General features: G+C 46.5%; 1 long non-coding RNA gene across 3 annotated transcripts in view; it reads right to left on the bottom strand.

The window, feature by feature from the left end:
* LOC148006899 (uncharacterized) overlaps positions 1–25,470 on the bottom strand; it is a 59,838-nt gene that overhangs the window by 3,056 nt on the left and 31,312 nt on the right. For all 3 annotated transcript variants that reach the window (XR_015644910.1, XR_015644911.1, XR_015644912.1), the window contains exon 3: positions 477–522. This is a non-coding gene — a long non-coding RNA (uncharacterized LOC148006899). The remainder of the gene's footprint in view (positions 1–476; positions 523–25,470) is intronic.

Below are 25,470 nucleotides of genomic sequence, written 5' to 3'. Positions count from 1 at the left end.
AGGCTGCCCCTCTTAGTGCTCACAAAAGCAAGTGAAAACACCTTTGCACGTAATAAAAAAAGAAATAGAAAAGGAGGAAGTGTAAAGTAAAACCTGAGGACAAAGAGGCCTGTCACCAGGCACTCACCTGCGGTTTGTGAAGCTGACAGGAGAGGGGAGAGGAATGCTGTCTGCCAGGGGCGCTGGGGACTCTTACTGCATTTGCACCTGGGTGTCCACAGACCTGACTCATCACCTGCACAGGTGGACTTCTACCTCGCTTTTAATGTTCTCTGCAAGGGGAGTTCACTCCATCACTCTTGCTTTTCAATGCCCCCCTCCCCAACACTCTCCCCCCTCATCTTTCAGGGTGTAAGAAGCTGTGGCAGATGAATCACCTGGAGAGCAAGGCTCTCTGTCCTTTTCCCAGCTGTCCCACCCAGCCTGGTGCTCTGTGCTGAAGTCCTCGGCAATGTACACGGCCATGGTTGGCTTACCTGGACAGCGTTCCAAGTTAACTTTTGAGATTTCCAATATTGGGACCTTGGAAGAGAGGAAGCATGTTTTGTTAAATCTTGTAGGAAAGCCTACATCTGATAGATTTGGGTGAATTTTCTCGGAAGACTATATTGAACAAAGATATGTCAAGATTCAGGCAAACGGGCGTGAGACCCTTGTATCTGATTTTAAATAGAAAGTCCCTTGAGGGTGCTAGTTCCTTAGTGAGATGCAGGAGGGAAAAGAGAGTCATAGATAGCAATAAAACACCCTACAAGTCACACGTGGAACATGTTTATATTTTAGTGATGGGAATAAAACAGCACACACTATAGGCTCCATCACTGAGCTCCATTCCGGCCCCTCTTTTTATTAAATGCTATATGTGTGCTTGAAATAGCTATTTTTTTTCCCTTTGATGGCTTTGGTAATCTGTGTTTTGGAACAAATGCTTGTTTTATCTAAGTTGTAGAATTTACCTCCACAGTTTTTCAAAGTGCATTAGCATCGACCAATGCCTGTGATTTCTGTAGCGATACCCCCTTCTCTCAGCCTCGTGATGGTGCCTCTTCCTCAGTCGATTTTACAGTCCATCCCTATATTGACTTATTACCAGTGATTGCTTGTTCTCTGTTGTAGCATTTAAATTTTTTACCTTTTTTTTTTTTTTTTTTTTTTTTGGAGCTGAGGACCGAACCCAGGCCCTTGAGCTTGCTAGGCAAGCGCTCTACCACTGAGCTAAATCCCCAACCCCAATTTTTTACCTTTTATTATGGTGTAGACATGAAATATCTTCCCAAAGAGCAAGTTTGTAAAGATTTGACTCCAACTCAATAGAGTTGGGGGCCTTTGGGCAGTGACTGGATCATGAAAGCTCCGACCTCAACAATAGACTTTCCCCAAAATGGATGGTAGCGGGTCACTCTTCCCATCCTACTGGGAGGTGATGGAAACCTTGGGAAGCAAGACCTAGTTGAAGGCTCTGGTCACTGACTGGGGGCTTGGCTCAGAGAGTGGCACTATTAGGAGGTGCTCCTGTCTTGATGATAATGGACTGAACCTCTGAATCTGTAAGCCAGCCCCAATTAAATGTTTTCTTTAAAGGAGTTGCTTTGGTTATGGTGTCTGTTCACAGAGATGGGCACCCTAACTGAGACGTGGGGTCTGGTTTGAAATGTGTATTTCTCTCTCTCTTCTCTTTCCCCGTATCCTTTCCTCTCCTTCCTCATCCACTCCTGGCCATGAGGCTATACTTTTCCAAAGGTCCAGGGGCAATGAAACCAGAGGCCATGGGCTGAAAACTGCAAAGTCCTGAGCCAGCAGCCCTTCCTCTGCATATTCAGATACAATGTTGGCTTGTTCCCTTCAGCCCTATTGAATTTCCACTGCTTAATTATTCCAATGGGAACTCACGTCATTGATTTTGCTTTTCCCCTTTTGTTGTAAGTATTTAATGCTCACATTTTCTCCAAATACTGCTTTATGACAGCCACAAATCTCTTATGATGTCTTCTCATTATCACCCAGTTTAAAATATTTCCCGGTGTCTCTTATGGTGTTTTCATGGAAACAATTACTTAGAAATGTGGTGTTTAAATTTCAAATGATTTGTGATTTCCCCATACCCACTTGTTTATGAATTTTAGTTTAACTCATTTGCAGTCAGACATGTACAGGATAATTCCAACCCACTCAAACGCATGAGTCTTAGTTAAAGTTTTAGTTGCTTTGATAAAACACTATGACTAAAGGCAATTTGTCTCACCTTACGGCTTGAGATTTATCTTCCAGGAAAGACAGGGCAGGAACTCAAGACAGGAACTTGGGGACAAGAGCTGATGCAGGGGTTGAGGGGTGCTGCTTACTGGTGTGCTCCCCATGGCTTACTCAGCCTGATTTCTTATATACCCTAGAACCACTTACCAGGAATGACACCACTCAATGCACTGGGCCCTCCCACACCAACCACTAATTAAATATTAAGCAGTAGACACTCTGAAGTGATGGAATCACGGGGATTAAGCACCCTCACCAAAGGGCCTGACTGGGAAAGCTTTTCCCTCAATCGCTTCATGTTCTCGGTGTAAGTACAATGCTCACAGAACCACAGCGAAGGCAGAGGGCAACCTTCTCCAGACACTGACTTTTCCCGAGCCCTGACCTTGGTCCTGACCTCTAAAACTGTGGGAAGTGAATTTCTGTTATTTGTAAATGATCTGGTCTGAGTGGTGTGTTAAAGCAATACAAATGGACATGGGTGTTTGCTTTGGCAACAGATTCGCAGATAATGAAACTGTGAATATGGCCCGTGTCTCACGGAAACAGAACATGGCTCTGGCTTTTCTGGCTCCTTTCAGGGTCTTCTGCATGATCTTCCTCACTGATTCAGTATCATGTCCTCCACAAGTAGATTGTACCTGATGAATGTTGTGACTCACTGTAATATTTACATTTCCAGATTGGTGTCTCTAAATAGTTCTAGAAATTTCCCACATAATAATTTCTGTCACACAAACTGATCAAACAAATCTGTTATTTTCTAAGTCTTCTTATGAAACTTCTCTTTATAGATTTCTTTGTAAACTTTTCTATTTCAGTAATGTTTTGATTATTTTGCAATTCATTAACCTTTTCTCAGCTGTGTTTTCTACTGAGCCCATGTATTAAGGTAAGGTTTGGGTTTTTTTTTTTTAGCTCTTTAATCATTTATTTCTAAAAGTTATGCTTAATTCTTTTGTAGGTTATCAACACAAGTTTTAAAATTCTCTGATCTCTACAAATCAGAGAATCTGTAAGTCTACAAACCCGACTTTGTACCTTATGTTTAGGCAACTTTGTACCTTATGTTTAAGTACTCTTGTTTCTATATTCTTGTGTTTCCTACCAAAGTGTGCCTTCATAGGCCTGAATAATCTCATCCAACAGAATCATGCCAGCGAATGTGGGAGGAGCTTCTGTCTCTGGTTCTGAATGAAATAAGGCAAAGAAATCAAATTTCTGAACAAGCTCTTGCAGCCTGAAATGGTGAAGACCCGCATGCCTAGGGAGTTGTTGGCAGTCGGTAGGTGCTGGGAGAGTCAGTTTTCTTTAAAGGTGCAGTCCCTGGTAGGTTAACCATGTTCCAGGGAAGCCCACACATCCTACAGTATATGGGCAGCACCAAGTATATTTGGTCAGTGTATTAGTTAGGGTTCTTTTGAGTCACAGAACATATGGAATGTCTCTATAAATTGAGGGAATTTGGTGTAATGACTTATACTCTACAGTCCAACTAACCCAACAATGGGCAGCTGTGAATAGGAAATCCAATAATCAAGTAGTTTCTCTGTCCCACTGTCTTAGTTGGTCTTCTGTATAAACTGGAGTACTGAAGAAGTAGGTTCCAATAGATGTGCTGGCAAGTAAGTGCAAGCAGGAAAAGAAGAATGAGTCTTCTTCCAATGTCCTTATGTAGGCCTCCAGCAGAAGGCGTGACTCGGATTAAAGGTGTGTACCACCACGCCTGGATCTGGAACTTACTCTGTCCTAGGTTGGCCTTGAACTCAGAAGTCTGCTTGCTTCAGTTTCCTGGGATTAAAGGCATGTGCTACCTTGGCTGGGCCTAAGCTTTACATGGCCACTATACCTCAAGATCTGGATCAAAAGTATGTGTCATCCCATGTCAAGATCCAGGTCAGAAGCCTGTGTCTTCCAGCCTCAAGATCTGGAACACAGGTGTGCCCTCCATTTCTGGGTTGTAGTTCACTCCAGATCTAGTCAAGTTGACAACCAGGCATAACCTTCACAGTTGGTAAATAAATAAATAAATAAATAAGGACAAAACTGTGATGGGTAGGGGAGAGACTCTGGATTTGGGAGAAGTTGGGGTTGGAGAGTAAATATAACCAAAATGCATTGTACAAGTATCTCAAAAAAGTAATGTAAATCAGTGAGAAGAAATCCAAACAGGAAGTGGCTGGAGCATCTGGACCTAAGACCAAGGAGTCAGGCATGAGGCCTGTGTGAGTCTGCTCTCCTTCTGTTCTATTTGTCGTTAATGCTCTTCAGTGGTGGTGGTTGAGCTAAGGATGAGTTTGTTTTCTCTTGGCATGGGAGGACTTCAGTGGCTCCTCGCTCACCCCAGAACCATCTAGCTTTGTCTCCTTCCACTCCCCAAAACTGTCGTGGTGCTGTTCAATGTCAACTGAGACAATACCCCAGCAGATTGGCTGATGGACAGCGCTACGATGTATCTCCTCGATTGGTGATTGATGTGGGAGGGTCCAGCCCACTGTGGATGGTGTTATCCCTGGGTGAGTGGTCCTGGGTGGATGCTATAAGAAAGCAGGCTGAGCAAGCCATGGGGAACAATCCAGTAAGCAGCACCCTTCCATGGCTTGTGCATCAGCTCCTGTCTCCAGATTCCTGTCTTATTTGAGTTCCTGTCCTGACTTCTCTTAGTGATGGACTGTGCTGTCAGTCTCTAAGTTGAAGTAAACCCTTTGCTCCACAATCTACTTTGGTCATGATATTTTATCACAGCAACGAAAACTCTAATTTAAAACAGCACCAAAGTCCCCTGAGACCTTCATGCCCTTACAGCTGCTGGAAGACCCATTAAACATCCATTAAAAGTTGTCTGTTGAGCTATCTCTGTGGTATTCTCAGTCCGTTCAACCCAACAGCTACTCTCTAACTTGCCAGCTCTGTGCTCATGGTCAAAACCTGGAAATCCATGTGATTTCCACCTATGATGGAGGAACTCGGGGCTCTGAGTAGGAGGTAAGACCTGGTTCCTCGGACATGAACCAAGGAAGATTTGGGGTACTCACAATCAGTGTGAGGAGGGAACTCGAAGCTGGTTATCTCCTTCTAACCATGCACTGAGGGAACTCTGCCGGATAATGCAATAAAACTCCCTTAGTCCATTGCACTTGAACCAAAATTCTCCTGATCCATTGCAGGCTGGGGGTGAACCAAAGCTAATTAGTCATTTCCCAAGTTCCCTCCATCTGTTGAGAGTCAGCCTACAAATCAAAACAAAACAAACAATGCCCCCCTCCAATAAACAAAAAACAAACAAACCCCCACAACTGTCATTATCGTGGTATGTGGGACACACTCAGGCAGTGTGAAACCCAGTTCTCCTTCCAGACCTGGAAAAGAGCCTTGATTGTCCACCAGCATTTGTATAGCCGCCCTCTACAGACACACCGAGATCCTCTGCAGAATACGGCTGCCTCTTGTAACCAGATCGGGCAAAGTTGCCGTTCCCTTGGTTAACAATCTCCTTGTTCATTATGCAACTGACAGCAATCGATATGGAAACTGAGATGGATGTCACGGATGTTCCAACCACTGGGCTGTTGAGCTTCATCAGCTCTAAGGGCACAGCCATCATCACCAGACTCTATTGCTCTGATGGTTCTTTGTCATAGACTGGACTCTGAGTGTCCACCAGGCAGACAGTGGATGAGGGCAGGTGAGCGTGAGCAACACTCTCCGGTACTAACTGCACTGAGTCCTGGCTACGCCATCATCCATGTTTCCTTTTCTGTTTGGAGGCAGCTTTCGAAACCAAGCACAGCTGCCTTCACCAACTTCTGCTTCTCCTTCTCCTGTGCTTGGACACTGCTGCCCATGTCTCCTGTCTATGTTTAGACAGGGTTGTGATAATAGAATTCCCAAGTAGATGTCTGCCCCTTCCTTTTCTGATTGTTGTTTCTCTTTTTGAGGCAAGGCCACACTGTGAAATCCTGGTTAGCAGGCTGTGTAGAGCAGGCTGTCCTTGAACCTGCAGCCATCTTCCTGCTTCAGCCTCCTGGGAAGCAGGATTACAGACATATGCCACCACACTTAAATGTCCTTTGTATTTGAATTTTCCACAAGACTCTAATCCAGAGGGAAAGGCCATCTTATTTTCAATGAATAGAAACCAGCTGAAGATTTCTCCAGTCTCCTTCCATGCAGGGCAGTGGTCTTCTGGTCTTATTAACCACAAGTCCCTCAGCCTCTGTCCCAAGCCATACAGCACCAAACAGCAGAGGTCCTGTTCCTGAGCCAGCTTTGATAATCAGGTCAACACTTGGGGCTTAGGGTAGGTGAAAGCTGAACTCACCTGTCACCATTCTCCAACTGGGCTGATCCTTAACTTTAGTCTTTAATAATCAAGCTTCAGGTGACTCCTCCTGTAAAACCCAGTGTGCAAGGCAAGAGTGCAGGGGACAACCAAGCCTTTAACAAGAAGCACCTCTGCAAGCTCACCAGCTCCCCATGAGCCTGAGCCTAGTGTAGTCTGGGCTTTAGCCATGCTGCTGGCAGGAGGGGCTTTCTGCAGGGCCCAGGTGTATACTGAAGCAAAATTGCAATACCGGTGGGAATCCTTGGGCCCAGGTAAGAACCTGGGTATCTGTACTGGCTGGTTTTGTGAGTCAATTTGAAACAAACTGGAGCTATCACAGAGAAGGGATCCTCCCTTGAGGAAATGCCTCATGAGATCCAACTGTAAGGCATTTTCTCAACTAGTGACCAAGGGAGGGTGGGAGGGCCCCTTGTGTGTCAGGCCATCCCTGGGCTGGTAGTCTTTGAGCAAGCCAGGGGAAGCAAGCCAGTAAATAATATCTCTCCATGTCCTCTGCATCAGCCCCTGCTTCCAGACCTGCTTGAGTTCCAGTCCTGACTTCCTTTGGTGATGAATAGCAATGTGGACGTGTAAACTGAATAAATCCTTTCCTCCCCAACTTGCTTCTTGGTCATGATGCAAAATTGTGCAGGAATAGAAACCCTGACTAAGACAGCATCTTTACCACAAAGTCTGTAGGTCAGTGGTTCTCAATCTTCCTAATGCTGCAACAGCCCTTTAATACAATTTCCCATGTTGTGGTAATCTCCTCCACCACCACCATAAAACATTTCTTTGTTACTTCATAACTGCAGATTTGTTACTGTTATAAATATTTGATATGTGACCCCGATGGGTCACAATCTACAGGTTGAGAACCACTGCTGTAGACGCAATCGAGTGAGGCAGCTATACTGGGATATGGGTGGGAATTTCCTTTACCAGATGATCTTCAAGGAGACTGAGAAATGGAGAGTTAGCAAAATTGCCTGTGGGAAGTAACGAGGTTCCCCTTGACAGGTACTCTGACCAGCCTCAAAGAAGTGGCTCTTTACATCACTGAAAAACTGTCATGGGACAAGCTCAGCCATAGACCTCCAGGCTCCTGCAACCTAACACCCAAAGATCAGTACCAGGTCTGGAGCCAGACCCTGCTGCTAGAGCCACAGGGTTTCGCGTTCCCAGAGCAAGGGCGCCACCACTGGGCGGGCGATGGAAGGGCATCCCGCGGGCAGAGAGAGAGGAGATGCTTGATGCATAACGCTGATTATGTTACTTTGGAAGACAGAGGAGACTGTGTCCCAGAATTCCTTGCGGAGGGGAGTGGACAAAGTTGTGACTGGTATTCTTACCACAACTCTGGAGAGCGGGGCAGGCCCGCCATGCTCTACCAAAAAGGAGAGGAGGAGAGGATCACTGTGGGTGGGATACTGGCCAGCAGTTTCCAAAGCTGGATGGAGCGAGGCAAGGCCCCTGCCGTCTTCCAGTACTTGGATCCTTCACCTGAAGAAGTTAGGTAGACGTGGTCCCTCAGTTCACCTCCTGGGGTGCTGAAAGACTATGAGCAGAGGGGCTGCTCCACCTGAATTTTAGGGAGTTGAGCCTCCCAGGGTTGCTGCTGCTCCACCCCTCAAGACTCTCTTCTCCACTCTAGATGCCTGGGTCCCAGCCTGCTTTGAGCACCTTGCCTCTGGCCTGTAGTGGGCAACCTGGATTGCTCCTGCTTTGGACTCCGACAGTTTTCACAGGCTCTGGAGCCTGGCTACTGTGGCCCACAGCCCTTGCACCTCCCTCTATCCCTGCCCTCACTTCTGCAAGACTTTGGCATCAGCCCCTGCTTCTCTCCCTCTGTCCTCCTCTTGGAGCCCATAAAAGGTCCTCATTTGCCCACTATTTATAGATGTTGCTTTCCTCCCAGGTCTAAGCCGAATTCTAAACCAGTTTCTGCTCTCTACTTCCTCCTGAAACTTCCTTTCTTACACTCCCAGACCTCTCAGGCTCTGATCTCAGTCCCCACACCTGCCAGGTGGCCAAAACATGCCTTAAATCCTCTTTAAAACCAGCAGGTTCCCAGGCTTGCCTGTGGAAACTGTCCCAGAATTGGATGGATGGATGGATGGATGGATGGATGGATGGATGGATGGATGGATGGGCTAAGGAACAAATATGCATCTTTTTTTTTTTTTTTACTGGCACTGGCACTGAACTTTCAGTCAGTCCAATTTGGAGAACTGGACTGAGCTTTTCTGAGTTTGGTCATAATTGTCTGCTACAACCCAGTCATGTCCTCTGCTGATCTATAACATCTAAAGGTGAAACAATTGTATTTAGGAACCTCTTATAGCTGAAAGTGAGAAAAGCCTTACACCATTTTCCCTACCCCTTTCTGAGGCATCCTGTTTAGGTATTTGGCTCCACACCAAGCTTCTTGCCTTCCAACAGGGTAGGAGCACCTCAGGAAAGGCTAATATTCTGCTGGCCACTGTAGGAGCCCACTGGACTTCACCCTGGCTCTGCAGTCCCAAAGTCACCAGTGATCCCTGTCCTCAGTGATAAGGGTCCCCACAGCTGCAGAACCAGCTGGATTAGGGCGTGCGTATGCATAAACACCCGTGATGGCCCTCTACTTCAGAAGACGCTCACCAAGCATATTCCCCTAAAGTCCAACAAACATGGTGACACACATCTGTAAGCCCAGCATTCAAGATGCTGAAGGGAGAATAACTAAGAATTCAAGGCCAGTCCAGGCTATACACATTCTCACATTTTAAATCCCATAAACAATGAACAGAGGATGTCTGATGACAAAGCAAGTAGATCCTGCGTCAATCCTTGGGCCACTTTTTCCTCTGGCTCACCGCGTTGTGGTTTGCCCTGGAGTTATCTGTATTTTGATGCTAATTCCACTGCCCCAAGGACAGCTGCCTGGTCACTTACTCAGGAATCAGGTGACTTCATCAGAACCTCCCCATTGAATTTGTAAAGTACAGGTGAGGGGCAGGTACAAGATAGAAGGAGGTCTGTCATTGGAGGAGAAGGAAGGAGGGGTGGGAGAGAAGTTTGAAGGAAGAGGAGGAGACTGGAACAGAAAGGAAGGGAGACAGGAGAGGAGGGGGGGGAGGGAGAGAGAAGCCATAGCAGGACAATGGAGGCTGATGTAAAGATCTCGCTCTGAGTATTTACAGGTTGTTATCAATGTTCTTAAGGGATGGATGGTACTGGGCTTTGTATGTTTACGTGGGCAATTATATTTTATCAATTGGATCTAAGATTATTGTGTTGTGTGTTCTTTTATGTGACAATTTGAGTTAAGAAAGTGTGCGGCGGCAGGAAACACTGAGCCGCCAAGGAGTTGAGATGTGTTTCTGCCAAGATATCTAGCAGATATCTTGGGACACCGTGGTGCGGACCCGGTGAGGTAAAAGACAACAATACATTTTTTATTTATTTTTATATTTTTACAACAACAGATGGAGACCACAATACATTTTTTTATTTTTATATTTTTACAATAACATCCCCACACCAATCCCCTTTCTCCCTCAGACTTCAGGGCTCATGCCAATCAAAGCTTGAGTAGACAAAGCTAGAGCAATTCACTGCTGGAGAGAAAATGTAACCCAAGTCTCCCCCACCCCCCGCCGCCATCCCCCAATCATCCACCCACACAATTCTATTCACTGCCAAATGCATTCATAATCCCTCACCTAATGGGAATTAGACAAATCTCTGTAGGCAATGCAATGCCAGTAAGCTAGGAAAAAGAAGACCCTGGCTTTGGGATTTTGTATTCTCAAAATGGACTTTTAGGATAACTACTGTCAAGGACCCGTCACAAGATAATATGGTAGGCTAGCTCTGGGGCTCTTCTCTGTGGCCAGCCAGACTGCCCTTTTGTCATTGTGATGGCTAATTAAGGCCACCTGAGGCAGGTTCTTCAGCTTCTACCTATCTTGGGTGGCAGTAAACCCACTACTTACTCATTGGGTGAAAAGCTCAGGAAATATATGTCTATTGAGGACTGTGAAAACACTACTTTATCACATGACTCCATCTTGGGAAATGTCTACTATAAGATACAGTCCTCTCTCAGAATCTGTCAGTAGTGACCATGTTCTTGGACCACAGCTGTAGAGTAGCTCATTGACACTCTCTAGTCCATATAGTAAGATATCAGTATAGACTTAGGATCCACAGATAAGAGAAGGTTGGGTGGAGCTTCTGTGGAGAGGAAGTGATCCAAGATCTGTTGGGAGTCAGTGAGAACCTAGTGTCAGAGTCAGGGTCTCTGTTGATAGTTATATCTGCCTTCCTCGCAGAAAGAAGAGCATAGCCCTGCAAGCTTGAAGTGATGTTCCAAGATCAACCATGAAAGTTCATACTTTTTCAAATCTTAGGATGTTGGAGGCTATCTAAGCATAACCTTGTATCGTAACCTTGTATCCCAGCCTATCAACAGAGTAAGGTGTCAAAACACTAGACAGGATGGAATTGCAGATGATACAGTTTAACATAGTGCAATGCAAGGGCCTACAGTGTAACTGACTAGTACAATTAATAGGAGTGCTACAGAAACCTCAGTGTATCACAGTATGCCCATGTCCTTGGACACCATACTGTGTGACTGTTGTAACACAATGAAAGGACTGACTTCCATGCTAGAGCAGCAGCCCAGAATCAACCAACAGGCATCCTACTCCCTAGGATGCTGGCACTCCAAGCACTGATATACCATTAATACATTATCCCTAGACCTGGTGGATGCCTGACTCCTGTACCTGGATTCTGTCAAAATTTGCTGTATTGTGACTCAGTCAGGAATATTTGAACATGTTCCTCCTGTAGAATAGAGTCCAATGGCACTAAGTGATAGCTTAGATTGTTCTGAGCACCAAAACAATTTCTTGAGAGTGATGGTGGCTATATCTGCCTCCCACAAGTCCTGGGACTGCTAGCTCCTAATGACAAACTAAGGGGATCTGTCTATGCAGATGTAGAATACAGACTTAGGCTATGTGAGGACAGGCCAGCAAACTTGATCCAGGGTAGACTTTCTCTCCCCTCCAACCTGCTATTATGTCTTCGTTTTCTTCCCATGCCCCAGGGACATGGGCACTTCAGAGGTATCTGTCTCTTTTATGGGGATATTGCTCTCCAACAGAGCCTGGAGTCAGCTCTTATTTTACCAGCATGGATAGAGTGTGAGCACTTGGTGATCACAGGATAAATATTCCCTTCCTGGGCTTTAAGAATAATGGGTTTAGCACAGAGTTAAGGCTTGGCTTTGTGTGTATGGGCCCCGCCCTTAGACCACAAAGCATGTAGCAATCATTATGGATCAGTAGACACTAGGACAGACTGTCTATGTCTCCACCTGCCTCTGTCCCTGTTACCTCACCTTTGCAAGTGTCTAGAATTCCAAGCTATTGAGCTGGGTATGGGTGTGGAGGAGAACATTCAAAGAGAATGAGGAACCCCATGAAATCCCACCAGGTAGCCTCAGCTCTTTGATGGTGATACCCTTTCAGTGTGAGATAAACTTCCTCACCGCTGGGCATTTTGACGGTTTTCTGATGACAGGGAAGAGGTGTGACAGGCCTGCCCAAGATTCCAGCAATAGTTAAGAGACTGTGCTTTGTGACAGACCACTGTAAGGGCTACCAGAGGCTCCTTCCAGGCATAGAAGTCATTCAGAACTTCTCTTCCTTACGAGCAGGGCTGGCATTTTTGTCACGGGGATGAGGGAAGTACTTAATACAGCCAAAACTCAACACTTTCACCTGTAAAAGTACTGTGGCCACCACCTCGGTGATGTTGTGAGGCATGAAGGAAATAAAGGTAACAGATGTAGTGTGGAGTTTTGAGAACTGACAATTTCTGATATTCCTACATGGTCATTCTATCGATAACTGTGTATATACGGGGTACACAGACAGAGGCAGATAGAAAGAAAGGAGAAGCAGATAGAGAAGGATGAACAAAGAGAATACAGATAAACACAGAGAAAGAGACAGGGAAGAGAGAGACAGAGGGAGCAGAGAGGACTAAGGTCCTTTCTGGACAATCAAGTTTCCCAGCCTTCTACTCTGAGGTAGTGTCTATCTTTGTCACTGCAGTGCATTTCCTGTGTACAGCAAAGTGCTGGGTCCTGTTTATGTATCCAGTCTGTTAGTCTATGTCTTTTCATTGAGGAATTGTGTCCATTGATGTTCAGAGATAATATGGAAAAGTGATTGTTGCTTCTTGTTATTTTGTTGTTAAAGTCGGAATTATGTTTCTGTGGCTATCTTCTTTTGGGTTTGTTTAAAGAAGATTCATTTCTTGCTTTTTCTAGGGTGCAATTTCTAGGGTGTTCTGGAACTTTCCATTTATTATCCTTTGCAGGGCTGAATTTGTGGAAAGATAACTGCAGGGTCTTCAGAAATTTCATCCCAGGAGTGCTTGTTGCTCCTGATATGCCTTTCCTGTTCTATTACATAGTCTAATGATCTCTGGGCATCAGTCCACCCTATTGGGCAGTATGAAGATATGTTCTCATGTAGCAATGCTGTACAGACAAATTGATGGTTTCATAATTCCTAATAATGATTTTATAGAAGTCCCAATTTGATTTAAATAATTTTAGGAAGAAAGTTTTAAGAGATGGCTTTAGTTGTTTGCCAGAATGATATAATAATTAGAATCAAGAATAGAATGTGCCGACTCCTCATAGGACAGTAGGTAAAGGTTGCATAATAAGGAATACAATGAGTTTTCACAATTACACTAAAAAGAGAAATAGTCGAGACAAATTTATGATCAAGAAAAACATGTCTAGGTCAGGTCCAAGATGAAGCCACAGGTGTGCCCTATGATAAAGCAAGGCCATGTGAAACTCTTGCTTTGAACTTATAATGAGTTTACAGAATGAAACCAGGCTTTGTACTATCAAGATCCTTCCTTAACTCCCCTTTTGTCTAATGTTTCATCTAGAAGGTAATTTTCTAAAGAACTTTTGTCTAAGTTATAAAAGGGCCAGAGAGAATAAATAAGGTGGTGGCTTGGGGACTGGGGTGGGGTCTGCCCCATCCATCCAAATGTATATGTCTGTCAGTCTATCTAATTGCATATGTGTGTAAGTGTGTGTGTGTGTGTGTGTGTGTGTGTGCACGTAAATATACATGAACACTTGTGATGTTGATGAGACATGTAGCCAGGCCTGACAAGTGTGTGTGCATGTCTGTGCGTGTTATCTGTGTAAATGAATTTTCTTTTTCGGTTGGGGATTTAGCTCAGTGGTAGAGCGCTTGCCTAGGAAGCGCAAGGCCCTGGGTTCGGTCCCCAGCTCCAAAAAAAAAAAAAAAAAGAACCAAAAAAAAAAAAAAAAGAATTTTCTTTTTCTTTTTGTCTCTCTGGTCCCTGAAGAGTTAACAAGTCCAACCCTCTCACAGGACCAGCTAGAGGTTTCCAAGCAACAGAGAAAAGAAACTATCATTTATTAGCACAAAATAGTAAAAGAGATTAATGGAGGAAAAAACCAGCACTTATTAGCATAGAACAGTAAGAAAGAGTTAAGCTTCCAGAGGCCATCAGCTTCTGGCCTTTGTCCAACTCTGTGTCCCACTTCAGTACTTGTGATGCCAGGAATGTCCTCAGCATATAAATAAAGGCCTATACAAATTGAAAGTTTCTTTAGCTCCCCTCGACACGTGTTACTTTCACCTTATACTGATGTTTAGTACACTCAAATGAAATAGCAGAATAACCACAGATAAGCCACACAATGGGCAGAAAAGTTAAAGTAGAACATCTAAGACCCAAGAACATCAAAAAGAAAAATTTAACAGCAAGGTGGCCCCCAACAAGCTTTGGAAGCATGTGTTTCAAAGTGGTATCTTTAAAAAAACAAAACTAATGTGTCCAAATGTTATCCATGAGAGAGCCAACCCCTGATACTATTAATGATACTCTGCTATATTTGAAGACAAGAGCCTAGAATAATTGTCTTCTGACTTTATCCAGCAGCAGATGGAAACGGATGCAGAGACCCACAACCAAACATCAGATAGAACTTGGGGAGTCTTGTGGAAGAGTGGGAGATAGAATTGAGCAAGCCAGAGGGATCAAGGACACCACTAGAAGACCTGCAGGATCAACTAACCTGGCCCCAGGGGGTCTCACAGAGACTAACTAACCAAAGAGCATGCAGAAGTTGGACCTAGGCCCCCTATAAATTTGTAGCAGATGCGCAACTTGGTCTTTATGCCGGTCCATTAACAATTGGAACGGGGTTTATCTCTGACTCTGTTGCCTGACATTGAATCCCCAGTTCCCTACCTGGACTCTCTGGTTGAGCCTCAGTGGGAAAGGATGTGCTTAGTATTACTGGGACTGAATATCCCAGGGTGAAGTGGTACCTAACGGGGGGGGGGGGGTCCCCTTCTCCGAGGAAAGGGGGAGGGGATAATTGTGTAAGGGACTTGTAAGGGCAGGAGGAGGGGTCTGCAATCTCGTTGTACAGTGAATTAAAAAATAAATTACTAAGAAAAAATGTGAAAGCTTTTTAAATGTTAACTATCCCTGAAAATCAGTGTTGAACCTGGGGAAACAGAATCATAGGGAAGAGAGACAGATGCCTGTTGTTTTGGGGTTCTTTGTCCACTGCTGACCCAAATGCAAGTCTCACTACCGATAGCCTCTCTGGGACTTTCCATCCAGGGGCTGCTGCCCTGAGCTCCCAGAATCCCTGACTAATGGCAAGTGAAGTGGTCACTGCTAGGGCAGAGAACACTGAACCAGCAAACATCTCGTTTTACCACATCCCGGAGAAGAGACCAACGGTTAGGCTCTGTTGCAAAGCACCTGGGGAATGTCACACCTTACAACTTCTACCAGGGCTGTGGTCTGTGGAGCCCAGAAACAGACTAAGCCTCTGCTTCTGCCATATCCTTGCCTGTCCTCCAGAGCCCCACCCTCAGGGCCTAAGGAACAAAACAGCCCAAGCTAGCCTGCTTGATCAGTCCCTTCTGGAGGGTGGGATTGGGGAGGGAGATGCTAGCAGTTCAGAGTTCTCCGATCCACTCTGTCACAGCGGATAAAAAGTCACTGTGAATGGGTCTCTGGTTCCAAGGGACATTTTCGTCCTTTGGGCAATCCAGACAGCACCTGCTGTACCCCAGACGCACGGGGACACTGCTGTCAAGTCCCACCTCTCAGACTGGCGCAGCCTCTGTCCTTCCTAAACTCCTTTGCCAACGTGGACAATTAGCACAACTTAGCTTGATACCACTCATGTCTGCCTCCTTCCCTATAAGATGAGAACCATGACTTGTGTAGTAAATGCTACACAAAAATGCGAAGGTCTTACTCTATAAGGCTAAAGCATGCCAGTTGCTACAGTGTTGCCCTGGAGCCCAGGATTCCCCAGGGGCAAAGAATTTGCTGGCCACCCTCACTGAAGTAGGTGGGAACTGCCCTGGGGTAAAACAGTGTCCCATACTGAGACCTTAGTAGGACAGCAGAATTGGGAAGTCCCTATGTTAACTCAAGTCACAAGGGTGGGGCCCCCATGAAAGAACCCAAGTTTTCCTCCTGTATCTTCACCCCACAGGTACAGGGAATGAGTACCATCTGTAAAGGAGGTGGTGGCCATGCCAGGGCTGGTCTGAGACGTTCCTCCAAAGGACATGTTGTATCACCTGACCTTTTTGTTTGAACAACAGAATTTCTTTGCACAGGGTCTTTGTAGACCCCAAAGTAGAAACTGGGAGAGAACAGAGCTGGGGAAGACATGGGAAGAGAGCCACCGAGAGTTCTCCACAGAACCCCACATGCTCTGCAGACACCGTCCGTCAGTCACACTAGAAGGCCATGTCCAGAGCCCAGAGAAGTCCTGGCGCTGACCACTGTTCCACTCAAGGAAATGCCCTCTGCTGGGAGCTCTACCATACTTCTTTGGACAATTCTCTACTGACCGAGTCAGCACTTCCTGCCTGAAAACAACCAAGCAAATCTTTCAGTGAAAATAAACTGCAAAGACAAAAGTCACCTGTGATCCTCAACAAAACAGGAAGTCGGGGATTCCTGAGGAGAAAACTGCCGGTTCCTGCTTTCCTGAGAATTTCAGAAGTTAAAGAAAATTCTCTTTGTTTCTAAGAACCCAGCATGTCGGAGAGATTTCACTTCAAGTGTGCTTCCCTTGTGATGATAGCCGCAGATCCGTTGTTAAAATGCACTACCCTTGAGCTATGGAGAAAATTAGACACCCTCCTTTACATGGACGACGGAGGGAAGAGAGAGCAGGTGGCTGGCTTTGTGTTGGTAAATTGCATTTCTCTTCTTAAAAAATTCCACTGTTGTGATGTGCCCTGATTAGATGGGGCTCGCCATTAACCTGCCGCCCTGGGGCCTGAGCCTTCCGCGCCCGCTTGCTTCCCCACCTGCCGGTCCAGCCGGCTGCAAAGCTCCACACAGTTATCTCCGTCTAAATTAAAATTGTAAGTCTCCCGGTCCCAGTTACACAAAGCCTCAGCTTTGACACATGCAATTACTATGGACATTGGGGCAACAGGATTGCTAAGGGCCCAGAAAAAGGCTTTAATCAGAAAACATGGTCCTGTTCCGGCCCATTTATAATTTCACTACTTGCTATTCCTTTATGTTCTTATGTGTTCTGATAATTAGATACACTAGTTCTTGCTTCCCAAGAGGCCAGAAAGGGCAAAATTCCTATTCTTTTTACATTAAAAAGATTAAATTATAATATAGAAAAATCTGTAACGTGGGGTAGAAATGACAAATTCACACTACATTAATTTCAGTGCTTACAAAATGTTACAAATAATTTGTCCATTCCTCCCCTCTCTTGTAGGCTTGTGTGAATTAATTACCTATCCAATTTCAACATCTTTCAAGTCAGCTTGCCACAGACAACTCTGAAATTAAAAGAAAATAAGGTCTGATTTCCACTAGCAGAGTATATTTGCTTTAGATGTTTAACCATTTAAGCCTTCGTCCGTGTACGTAAGTACATGGACATTAACAGACATGTTCGCCATGCAAACATCATGTGAGACAACAAAGCCCACAGGACAGTAATTACGGAGCACTAGGGGTGAATCTTGGCGTAAGGACATTGCATAGAGGACACACTACTGCTGTGTACAAGCCCTCTCTACACCCCAGTTCAGGAGATTCTGACTCATTATGGTGGGGAAGGCTCTGCTAAGGTAGAGGTTCAATAGTGGTGGACAGAAGCCCAGCCACGGTGAGGCAAGCAGAGTGGTCAGGAAGGTCAAGGCCTCTATGTAGCACAGAGAGAGAACCCCTGGTCACAGCCACTGACCCGGCACTGATAGGGTATGACAGGTGCTGTGCTAGGAGAACAAATAAGACAGCTGTCATGAGCAGCGGTACCGGGGTGAAGAATACCCCCATGTCTGTGTCCACCCTGAGCCTCGGACTGTACCTTCTCTCGACACAGCCTAAAGATATGGTCGCATCATGGCAACATTTATTACTTGGTCCAGAAACTCAACTGGACACCAGAACCCTGGGAAGCAGAAGGATCCCCACCCACAGCCTAGAGCCAGAACCAGTTGTCCAACCCATGGCTCAGACTGCAGAGTCCAGGGCTGCAAGGAGGTCCATGCCTGCAGTTCTGGAGAAATGCCCAGGGGTGCTTTGTTACAGGAGGCTACTACAGCTTGTGTCTGATGAGAAGAAGAAATAGAGGCAGACAGACAGAGAGACAGACATAGGTGAGAAAGATGGCCTAAGAGACACAGGGAAAGTGCCATAGCAAACCCATTACCTCACAGGCTAATGTAGAAAGTAGTTAAGAAAATTAAAACTACAATTTCAAAAAGTGTAGGGTGGTAGTATCTCAGGGAAGTGGGAAAGGCAGCCCTAAGAAGGAGCCGAGACAGGAGGATGCTTCGGGAGGCACTATCAACCGGAATAGGCACCACAGGTCGACAGCACCACACTCTGGAGGATGCTGGAGCATAAACAAAGATGTGCTCCTGCCACTGAGGGAAGTGAGCTCCATCCTCTGCTCTCTACACCTTCCGGGAAGATCCTGGCCTTGCCCTGGGAGGCTGGGCACAGTCCCGCCTGTGTTTAGATAAGGGCCTAGCTGTATAAGATGAGTTCGGCAAGTGTGAACCTGTTTATAACCCTCCTCTGAGACATTGGTACTCGAATGACCAAGGTTGAGGCCACCAAGTGCTGTCAGGTAAGTTATTTTCCCCTGCCTTGGCCCTGCCTTCCCAACTGTACACGGCCACGTGGAAGCAGGATGAGGTAGCCCTCAGCTTGAGCTTCCTAGGTGGGGATCATGCATCCTTTTATTTCCTGTCAGTAAAGGAGGCCTGGTGGATATTTCTGGAGACTCTGGGGAAATAGCCACAGACCGTGGCTCCATGCTAACCCTGTGGATGGAGGATGCCTCTTCAATTATTCACAGGGACTCTGGGGATATCACTGCATTCTCCTCTGAAGAGATGTGGATCACTCCGGAGCCTCCTGGGCCAATAAATGGCATCTTCTAGGTGGCATATGGTCCAGAAGGGCCTGTAGGCACCTTCCAGATGGGTACTTGAGGATAGTGCTTGAGGCCGACCATGGAGGTCCAACAGAGAAAGAAGTGGGCTCACTACTGCTCCTTCTCTCTCCCTCTTCTCCTCTTTGTTTCTTCTGCGTTCTATCCTTGTGTTGAGGTGCATGTTGGGGCCAGTGGATGGTGATGCTGTCCTTAGTCAAGGACCTCAGAGAACCCCAGAGGAACCCTGACCTCCACCTTGAGTTGATTCTTCCCACCTAAAAGGCTGAGGGGATAAAACAGAGGCTGTGGTAAGAACATCTCATGGTCCCTGAACTGAGCAAGAGCACCGATCCCTGAAGGTATGGTTCAGCACAACTCACAGCTCTGTATCATGGCAGATGTCTATCCTAGCCTTATTCTCATGGGCATAGATGATCTAGGAACAACCTCCACCCTCTCTCATGACGTCACTGCATGCCTTTGGACCACAAAAGAATTTCTTTGCTAAAAATCCATCTATGAGTTATCCATTGATATATAGAATAATAACTTTAGTGCTTTCTGTTAGGTGCATGTTCAGTGTGACATAGCCTCTGCCCCCCTTCCAGAGGGTACTTTCCACCTTCTGTAGGGCTGTGGAGCCCCAGAAGATAAGACAGCACTGGAGGGACACTATTAGCATTGCTTGGCTGAAAGCTACCTAGGAGATTGCAGTTGGAATTCCAGGACAATGTTTGTCTGTGCTGCACACGCAGGCTGAGGGAAGGCTGACTGGTCACCAGCACTAGACTTGAGCCTGAATGGGGCTCAGCTAAAGACAGCTACCAGTTTTCACTCACCCTGACCCAAATCTGTGGGCATTCCTCTTGACAGAGCCCTATTCACAAGAAGGCTTGGGGGTGGGGAGAACAGGTCACCTTAGAAAAGGAACAAAACGGAGAGAAAGCAGCAGTGAAGTGTACTCTGACTGGGACACAAGAAAGTACAGGAACTGTGCACCATGTAATGTGAACGCAGGGCACGAAGGCTACACTCACACTCTAACACACCATATGTGAGCAGAGATGAACACACACATTTGCACACATCCACAAACAAATACACAGATGATTGCACCTCAGCGGGATGATTGTTAAATACCAGGTGTGTACTTGTCACCAAAGAGAGACTGAGAGAGGACGAAAAGCTCTCTAATATTGCAATGAATTGCTTTCACTGTATTTTTACATAATGAACAAGCAGTGTTGATATGTTACAGCCCAGCCGCCATTTCAGAGCAATATGAAAGGAAAACGTTTCCTTCCTACGTGAGACATTCAGCTTGATGACCCACAAGCATCAGTGGGTCTCCAGCTCTTTGAGGTATGCGTGAGCACACGTTAAAGGTAACATCCTTGCATCCGCCCTCTCTTCTTCCCCAGGCCACAGCCAGGGAAACCATGCTACAGTTTCTCAGGCACAAAGAATAGAAGCGAGCTAGAAAGCCAGTGGCAGGGGGAGTTGAACAGAGCCCAGGTTGGCCATCGGGCTCTGCTGAAACCTGGCATAACTAATTGAGTGGAATTCTTTAAACATGTGTCTGAATTTGATCTTCCATAATTTTGTTAGGGTTTATTGGATCAATATTTATATCCATATTCATATTGATCCAGGGTCATGTTCAAATAAATATCTGACTTGATAGCAGGCACTTGATACATCAAATCACATCTGTACAGGAAAGAGAACAGGTAAGGCACTGTGCCTTTCCCCAACGCTCTCTGCCACCTACAAATCTTCTTAAGGAAAGTGAACAAAAGCAAGTATGTTTGATTGGTAGGTTAATTTACAAAGGAACACAGCCGTACAGTCGTGTGTGTGTGTGTGTGTGTGTGTGTGTGTGTGTGTGTGTGTGTGTGTACACGCACGCGCGTGCTCATGTGCTTGCGGTCCCAGTATGACCTGCCCACCTGTATTTACTTGTGGTAAGTCCACTTTTACAGAGTCCATAGACTCCCAGGAAGTTAATTTACTAATTTTATGTCTAGGGCAAGAAATAAAGCAGCCTAATTTAATTTCAAGGTCTTAGAAGAAAGCCATCTGGCCTCCAAAAATAGCCTTGGGCCAAATAGGGTCCAGAGCCCTTGGGGGTCTCAAGGACCATCATGAGAACAGGCTCTGAGCAGTCCAGGCTGGGCTTACCCAATTGCCCCTCTCTTCATTCCTTTCACCTGAGCACTCCTGTACACTCAGGCTCTCTACCAACCTGCTCCCAATGCCCTAGTGTGGGCTACCTGCTAGACAGACCAGCCCCACCACCCTCCCTAGCCTCCCCAGTTCCTGGCACCCTTCAGGTCTCTACTAAGGCAAAGTCCTTTAGAACCACCCTTCTCTCCTCATGACAGAATTTCCCAAGCACTTTCCATGTGGTGACAGAGTTTATTACAGCATCTGTCTTAGTCAGGGTTTCTATTCCTGCACAAACATCATGACCAAGAAGCAAGTTGGGGAGGAAAGGGTTTATTCAGCTTACACTTCCACATTGCTGTTCATCACCAAAGGAAGTCAGGACTGGAACTCAAGCAGGTCAGGAAGCAGGAGCTGATGCAGAGGCCATGGAGGGATGTTACTTACTGGCTTACTTGTTCTGGCTTGCTCAGCTTGCTCTCTTTTAGAACCCAAGACCACCAGCCCAGGGATGGCACCACCCACAATGGGCTGTGTCCTCCTACCTCAATCACTAGTTGAGAAAATGCCTTACAGCTGGGTCTCATGGAGGCATTTCCTCAAGGGAGGCTCCTTTCTCTGTGATAACTCCAGCTTGTGTCAAGTTGACTCACAAACCCAGCCAGTACAGTACAGCATCGGAGGCCAGATAGAAGTTCCTCAGGTGCTGGTGGGAAATGCCACATCATTCATACCTTAAAATGATTTTTTAACCTCTAAATAAAATTATAATAAAGCTGTGTGAGCTGATTTTCTCACTTGGCGATAGGGCCTTCACATCCTTTTCTAAATTCCCTAAAATACTGTATTCTGACACTATCAGTTGTTTTAGGGCTTGAATTTGCCAGTCTGCTAAACTACCTGATGTCTGAAAGACAGACGTTTATTCAGGCTTTTGCTCTGACTCATGTGGAAAGTGCTGCCCAAAGACATCCATGGACACTGCTGGTACTGATGAACCCGCTCATCCCTGTAGACTCCTTATAGAGAACACAATAGAGCTCTAAGTCTTTGTGGTCACACACGGCTTCCATTACACTCTTCTTTGCAGTCTGTAGAACTTTAAAAAGTCCAACCACTGCGTGTAGAGAAATGACTGGATGGTTAAGAACATTTTCTGTTCCTGCAGAGGACCCAAATTCAGTATCCTACATGGGATATCTCACAATGTCCTGGAACTCAAGCTGCAGGGATCCCAACGCCTCTTCTGTCAACTGAAGTCACCCATATACATATATACATAAACTTAAAATGAATAAAATATTCATTTTTATGGTTGTGGTGGTGGTGGTGGTTGTGGTGGTGGTTGTAGTGGATGTTGTTGTTCTTGTGGTGATGGTTGTGGTGGTGGTGTTTGTGGTGGTGGTGGTTGTAGTGGTGGTAGTGGTGGATGTGGTGGTGGTGGTGTTGTGGTAGTGGTTGTCATGGTGGTGGTTCTGGTTGTTGTTGTTGTGGTGGTGGTTGTAGTGGTTGTTGTTGTGGTGGTTGTAGTGGTGGTAGTGGTGGTTGTGGTGGTGGTGTTGTGGTAGTGGTTGTCGTGGTGGTGGTGGTGGTTGTAGTGGTTGTTGTTGTGGTGGTGCTTGTGGTTGTGGTGGTGGTTGAAGTGGTGGTGGTTGTGGTGGTTGTTGTTGTGGTGCTGGTGGTGGTTGTAGTGGTGGTGGTTGTAATGGTGGTGGTTGTTGGAGTATTGGTGTGGTGGTGGTTGTGGTGGTGGTGATGGTTGTAGTGGTTGTTGTTTTGGTGCTGGTGGTGGTGGTTGTAGTGGTTGTTGTTTTGGTGGTGGTGGTGGTTGTGGTGGTGGTGGTGGTTGTAGTGGTTGTTGTTTTGGTGGTGGTGGTGGTTGTGGTGGTGGTGGTGGTTGTGGTGGTAGTGGGGGTTGTGGTGGTGGTGGTGGTTGTTGTGTTGGTGTTGGTAGTTGTAGTGGTTGTTGTTGTGGTGGTGGTGGTGGTGGTGGTGATGGTTGTCGTGGTGATGGTTGTTGCTGTTGTGGTGGTGGTGGTTGTGGTGGTAGTGGTGGTTGTAGTGGTAGTTGTTGTTGTTGTGGTGGTGGTTGTTGTGGTGATAGTGGTGGTTGTGGTGGTGGTAGTGGTGGTTGTGGTGGTAGTGGTGGTTTTGGTGGTGGTGGAGTTTGTGGTGGTGGTGGTTGTTGTGATGGTGGTGATGGCTGTGGTGGTGTTGGTGGTGGTTGTGGTAGCGGTGGTGGTTGTGGTAGCGGTGGTGGTTGTGGTGGTTGTGGTGGCGATGGTGGTTGTGGTGGTGGTGGTAGTTTTATTTGTGGTTGTTGTGCTCTTGGTGTTGATGGTTGTAGTGGTGCTGGTGGTTGTGGTTGTGGTGGTGGTGATTGTGGTGGTGGCTGTGGTGTTTGTGGTGGCAACTGTGGTGGTGGTGGTGGTGGTAGTTTTATTTGTGGTTGTTGTGCTCTTGGTGTTGGTGGTTGTAGTGGTGGTTGTGGTGGTGGTGTTGGTGGTTGTTGTGGTGGTGGTTGTGATGGTGGTAGTTGTGGTTGTTGTTGTGGTGGTGGTGGTTGTAGTAGTTGTTGTGGTGGGGGGGTGGTTGTTGTGGTGGTGGTGGTTGTAGTTGTTGTAGTTGTTGTGGTGGTGGGGGTGGTTGTGGTGGTGGTTGTTGTGGTGGTGGTGGTTGTAGTGGTGGTAGTGCTGGTTGTGGTGGTGGTGGTTGTGGTGGTAGTAGTGGTTATACCGGTGGTAGTGGTTGTGGTTGTTGTGGTGGTTGTGGTGGTGGTTGTTTTGTGGTGGCGGTTGTGGTGGCAGTGGTGGTTCTGGTGGCAGTGGTAGTTGTGGTGGTAGTTGTAGTAGTGGCTGTTGTTTTGGTGGTGGTGGTGGTTGTGTTGTTGGTGGTTGTTGTGGTGGTGGTTGTGGTAGCGGTGGTGGTTGGGGTGGCGGTGGTGGTTGTGGTGGCAGTGGTGATTGTGGTGGCAGTGGTGGTTGTGGTGGTTGTAGTGAAGTTGTTGTTGTGGTGGTGGTGTTTATGGTGGTGGTTGTGGTTGTTGGTGTGGTGGTGATGGTGGTGGTTGTGGCGGTGGTGTTTGTTGTTGTGGTGGTGGTGGTTTAGTGGTGGTTTGGTTGTAGTGGTGGTGCTATGGTGGTGGATGTGGTGATGGATGTGGTAGTGGTGGCTGTGGTGGTTGTTGTGGTGGTGGTTGTAGTGGTGGTAGTGTTTGTAGTTTGGTGTTGGTGTTTGTAGTGGTGGTGGTTGTTGTGATGGTGATGGTGGTGGTTGTCATAGTGGTGGTTGTGATTGTGGTTGTTGTTGTGGTGGAGGTGGTTGTTTTTGTGGTGGTGGTGGTAATGATGGTTGTGATGGTGGTGGTGGTTGTGGTGGTTGTGGTGGTGGATGTTGTGGTGGTGGTTGTGGTGGCAGTGGTGGTTGTGGTGGCAGTGGTGGTTGTGGTGGCGGTGGTGGTTGTGGTGTTCGTTGTTGTTGTAGTGCTGGTGGTGGTTGTGGTGATGGTTGTGCTAGTGGTGGTGGTTGTAGCAGTTGTTGCTGTGGTGGTGGTTGTGGTGGTGGTGGTTATGGTGGTGATTGCAGTGGTGGTTGTAGTGGTTGTTGTTGTGGTATTGGTGGTGGTGGATGTAGTGATGGTGTTTGTTGTGGTGGTGGTGGTTGTGGTGGTGGTGGGGACTGTAGTTGTGGTGGTGGTTGTAGTGGTTGTTGTGGTGGTGATGGTGTTGTTGGCGGTGGTGGTGGTAGCAGATGTAGTGGTGGTTGTGGCAGATGTAGTGGTGGTTGTTGTAGTCTTGTTGTTGGTGGATGTAGTGGTGGTTGGGGTAATAGTATTGGTGGTTGTTGTGGTGGTGGTTGTTGTAGTGGTGGTTTTTGTTTTTGTGGTGGTTTTTGTGGTATAGGTGGTGGTTGTAGTGGTGGTTGTAGTTGTTGTGGTGGTGGTTGTAGTGGTGGAGGTGGTGGTGGTGGTGGTTGTAGTGGTGGTTGTTGTTGTAGTGGTGATGGATATGGTGGTAGTTGTAGTGGTGGTAGTGGTGGTTGTGGTGGTGGTGGTTGTAGTGCTGGTTGTTCTGGTGGTGGTAGTGGTTGTAGTAGTGGTGGTGTTTGTGGTGGTGGTGTTGGTGTTTGTAGTGGTGGTGATTGTTGTGGTGGTGGTGGTTGTAGTAGTGGTGGTGTTTGTGGTGGTGGTGGTGTTTGTAGTGGT

This window comes from Rattus norvegicus, chromosome 1 (assembly GCF_021556685.1).
Source record: "Rattus norvegicus strain SHRSP/BbbUtx chromosome 1, alternate assembly SHRSP_T2T, whole genome shotgun sequence".
Lineage (NCBI taxonomy): Eukaryota > Metazoa > Chordata > Mammalia > Rodentia > Muridae > Rattus > Rattus norvegicus.
Note: the sequence above shows the minus strand (reverse complement) of the source record. Positions and strands in the feature narration are given on the sequence as shown.